At 49.1% G+C, this 5,000-nt stretch overlaps 1 protein-coding gene across 1 annotated transcript in view; it reads left to right on the top strand.

The window, feature by feature from the left end:
• The window catches only part of pitpnc1a (phosphatidylinositol transfer protein cytoplasmic 1a), a 72,326-nt gene that overhangs the window by 46,042 nt on the left and 21,284 nt on the right, over window positions 1-5,000 (top strand). The window lies entirely within an intron of this gene.

A 5,000-nucleotide genomic window follows, 5' to 3' on the forward strand; every position in this document is an offset into this window, starting at 1 on the left:
CTCCCTCCTTCCTCCACCTCTTTCTCTCCGACTCTCCCTTTTCTCCGGAAGGCCTGCGTGGTTGCTGTAGCATCATCGACCTGGGCTCCGCCAACGGCAGGGGAATTCTGATAGGCTGATATTGATTGTTGGGGGCTTGATGCTGCTTTTGTTTATCCACCTCGTCCCTCAGCTCAGACCCCGCGGTCGTCCTACAGGCCATATGCGGTCCGAGGAGGGAGCCTGAGCATTCTGGGTCGACAGAGCATTAGTTTCAAGTTTCACGTTTATTGTTACCTCACATTACACAAGTGTAAGAGAGTAAAAATTTGCAGGCTTCGGGTTCCTGACATTATTATGAATCAGTAGACAGATTTTGACTTATGTAGGAGGTGCCCCCCCACCCCATGTCAATGTGTTTGACAGTAATGGGGGTCCCCACATTATCTCTACTGACCCAGCCATTACCCTTACCCTTAACAGCTCCAGGGGCGCTGAAGATGGCTGACCCTGTGCCCAGAGCCCAGAGCTCTGTTCTCCCTGGTCTCAGTACTTGGTGGTCTGTTCAATGACAATAAAGTTTAATCTTATCGTATCTTATGTAACCCGGGGTCATGATATCAGTATGTTCGCGGGGTCCTACGGTGCAGTCAGAGAGTGTGTAGGGATATGGCCCAGGTGGTTGTATTGTTTTCAATCCATCGTATTGATAGAGCAGCGTTTTTAATCTGTGGATGTATTGACGAAGCTGTTCCACACCGACGTCAAAAGCATGACGCACACACACACCAAAATAAGAAAGTACAGGAAAGAGACATCTCTCATTAAGGGTAAAAGGGTTCTGATGACTCTCTATCATCAGATGTTCTAAAAGGGTTCTGATGACTCTCTATCATCAGATGTCCTTTACCTTCACATTCATCCAACTTCCTCTTTCTAATTCCCCCTCTTTACACAGTCCTCCACTCCACTCCTCCGCCCCCTCGTTCCCCCTCTCCCTCTCACTGCATCTCTCCATCCCTCTTTACAGTGGCAGCTACAAAGGAAAGTGGGAGAGAGAGAGAGAAAGAGAGAGAGAGAGGGAGGGAAGGAGAGAGAGACAGAGAAAAAGAGAGAGAAAGAGAGAGAGAGCGTTCATGTATTATTTACCACCACTTCAACCCCGAGCCTCTGTGAAAGCGTGGGTTGTTTTTCGAAAGGCTACCTTTTGCTTCCGAGGGGGGACTTCAATGAGAGGAGGAGGTGCATTTTTATTAATGAACCAGGCACTGCATGGGTGGGAGAGAGGGGGGGGGGGGACAGAGAGAGAGAGAGAGAGAGAGAGAGAGAGAGAGAGAGAGAGACAAAGACAGTGAAAGGGAAAGAGAGAGGGAGAGATAATAATATTATATAAACCTCTTTGTGATCCTTATGTATGGATGTAAAGGGGATCAAGTCTGGACAATGTTACCCATTCACACAGAAGCCCAACCCTTGAGCATATGAAATAACTGTCCTTCAAGTATGTGTTCAATGAAATATGAATACATACTGTAGTTCATTAATACATTCATACAGAGGACAATGACCTCCTAGAGCATTAATATAGTTCATTCCAGCCTTAAAATACCAGTTCAATTATACATACATTGATTAAAGCCAAGGCAAGAGCTGCTGTATATTAAGTCACAGTTATTACAGTAGATCAGTAAGTAAGTACACCCTCTCTCCATCTTAGGGGCATTCCAGGTCTAGTCAATTTGCCAACACTTATAATGGATGTCGTCCTCTCAGACCTGTCACTTCCTGTCAGATCTCAGGGAGAAGGATTGGTTGTTTGCTGAAGGCGTGGGGGGGGGGGGGGGAGTATGGGGGGAGGGGGGGTGGTCCCCGCTGGGACGCTTTCAGGATGGGATGACTTTGCAGTGCCGCTCGGTGCCAGTGATAAGTTTGGGATGGGATGGGGGGATGGGGGGGCGGTAGGGCGGTAGGGAGGTAGTGTTAATAATTGATTATCTCTGTCAGGCTGCAGTGTGCGCACACGCACACACACACACACACACACACACACACACACACACACTGACAGATACACACTGACAGATACACACTAGGCTGTTTCTGTGCACGTTTATACTGAGGCATTTTTTCCTGACACTGGGGGGGGGGTGGGTAGTGGAGTTTTTGATTGACGGGTGGTAGCTTTGCGCTAAATCGACGGCGATGCGCTAAATTGATGGCGATGCGGTAGATGGTAACTTTTTTTTTTTTCAGGAAAAAAGGATCCGGGGCTATTCAGAAAAACATTCGGGCTTCGAGTCCCCAATGCCCAGGGCTAGCGACATGCCTGCACACAACGTTACTCCGCCCTCCTGATTCCCTCAGTAGGCCAGGGAGACCTTGGACTGAAACATGGTGGGGATGGGAAGTGAGTCATTCACTGGGGCAGCAGTTTCCTTTTTTGTCAGGCTTCACAGGGGAAACTAGCCGACCATGGAGGACACGGAATGGAGGATGGGACGTGGTTGTAGCATAAAGAGAGACACAAAATGACCTCACTACATGAAGGCCTTGACAACATTAGGTGTGTGTGTGTGTACGGCCAGGGGATAGTTTGCGTTGTGTGTGTGTGTGTGTGTGTGTATGTGTGTTTGTGTGTGTATGTGTGTCACAGCAGAGGCTGAAATTTGGGATGTCTGACCTCATGTAGTGTGTGCGTGCGTGTGTGTGTGTGTGTGTGTGTGTGTGTGTGTGTGTGCGTGTGCGTGTGCGTGTGCGTGTGTGTGTGTGTGTGTGTGGACCTCAGAGGTGTTTGAGTTGAGAGTGCTGTTGTCCCGTTCTCTGCTGAGTTCCCTCTCTTTAGCGGCGGGTCATGCAAGAAGGACGAGTTGAACGAGGGATGACTCAGCAGGGGGAGGACAGGAGGAGGAGGAGGAGGAGGAGGAGGAGAGGGCTTCACTCCTTCACAGCCCACCACGGATAAGAGGATTAACGTCCTTCAGCATCATCATAGCAGCGTGTCCTGTACCTCTCTATCCCTCCTTTTTCTCATGCTTTCCGTCTATCACTCTCTCTCTCTCTCTCTCTCTCTCTCTCTCTCTCTCTCTTTCTCGTGATCCCTCTTTACTTTCGTTTCCTCAATTTCTCACCCTCTCTCTGCCCTTGGTCCCTCGATCTCTTCCTCTTTATCCTCCGCCCTCTCTCCTTCTCTGCCTCTCTTTCTCTTTCTCTCTCTCTCTCTTTATCTCTCGCTCTCTCTCTCTCTTTATCCTGCTCCCTCTCTCTCTCTCTTTATCCTGCTCCCTCTCTCCATCCCTCCCTCTATTTCTCCTTTCTCTCTGGTCTCTGCAAGCTTCAGTCAGATCAAAAGGCGCCACTCCAGACCAGCGTTGAATTATTAAAGGCTCATTTCATTGGTCTCCCAAGGTGGTCCTCACTTACAGTCAACACACTCCACCACTCGCGCGAAGCCACAAAGAAAAACACATTGCCAATGTCTGTTGGCCGTCGCCTTCTAAGTATAAAATCTCACTTATCATATCGGTACTGAATTTCTCTGTGTTTCTCTGCGGGGAAAAAGTCTCGCAAATAGCAAACAATAGCAAACAGTTGCCAAGCTGGCACACGTACAAAGTCAGACATGACGAAATCGACCTGTGAAACTGGACCTGTGTGGGAGCAGCTCTCTGTCTGTGTGCTCAAACGAACGTGTCGGTAACTAACCCTGCTGCGATCGTGTTCTCTGTCTGTGTCCTTCAGTAACAGGAACGGTCAGCTGCGTTTGATGTGCAGCCGAACGCGTTTCCCGTCTCTGTTCTCCTCGGGAACAGGGTCATTCAGCTGTACATGATTACGGTCATAACTAACGGTGTTACGGTCATGTTTGGGGTCATAACTAACGTTGTTACGGTCATGTTGCGGTTATAACTAACGGTCGTGTTCCCCCCCCGTCTCTGTTCTATCCTCACTACAGGATTGGTCAGCTGTATTATGATTACGGTCATAACTAACGGTGTTACGGTCATGTTACGGTCATAACTAACGGTCGTGTTCCCCCCTTCTCTGTTCTATCCTCAGTACAGGATTGGTCAGCTGTATATGATTACGGTCATAACTAACGGTGTTACGGTCATGTTACGGTCATAACTATTAATGATGAATGAATGGTCTTTATTGTCATTGCTATAGTACAGGTACCAAACAACGAAATTTAGGAGGGGTGGCTCCCCTGGTGCTAGGAAAGAAAAAAAAACGAAAAAAAGAAGGGAAAGGAGCTGGTTTACATAAATAAAGGCTATGTACACTATCCACTATACTATACTGTACAGATAGACGACTAGGGTTGTCATATTGCACATAGTGTTATTGCACATTCATTTAAAGTGTCGCAGTTTGCAGGCTTGAAATGTACATATTTGTGCCTCAGCACTACACCTGATTTTTTCAATCCAGCAGCTGCCATCAATCCGTCCAGGGCCCAGAACCTAGGTCTTTGCTGTGTTCAGGGCCTGGATGGCCCTGGGGTAGAAGCTGTGCTTCAGTCTGTTTGTCCTTGCGGCCATGGTCCTGTACCGCCTTTTCGAGGGCAGCCGGGCAAAGTGTTCGTACCCAGGGTGGGTTGGGTCTCTGGAGATCTTGGAGGCCTTCCTGAGACAGCGTGTGTTGTACAGCTCTTCCAGAGAGGGGAGGGGGGCGCCGGTGATCTTCTGGGCTGTTCTCACGACTCTCTGTAGCGCATTTCTCTCCGCGGTTGTGCAGCTGGAGAACCAGTTGCAGATGCCGTAGGTGAGGATGCTCTCCACTCCGCCGCGGTAGAAGGCCACCAGTATCTCCTGCTTGTTGTGTTCCTTCCTGAGGACTCTCAGGAAGTAGAGCCGCTGTTGTGCCTTCTTGATGGTGGCTGCTGTGTTGTTCTTCCAGGACAGGTCATCCTGTATGTGCACCCCCAGGAATCGGAGGGTTGAGACTCTCTCCACGCTCTCTCCGTCGATGAGCAGATTTTTTCCTCCTGAAGTCCACGATGATTTCCTGGGTCTTTGACT

Source organism: Nansenia antarctica, assembly GCF_963989245.1.
Source record: "Nansenia antarctica genome assembly, chromosome: 2".
NCBI lineage: Eukaryota > Metazoa > Chordata > Actinopteri > Argentiniformes > Microstomatidae > Nansenia > Nansenia antarctica.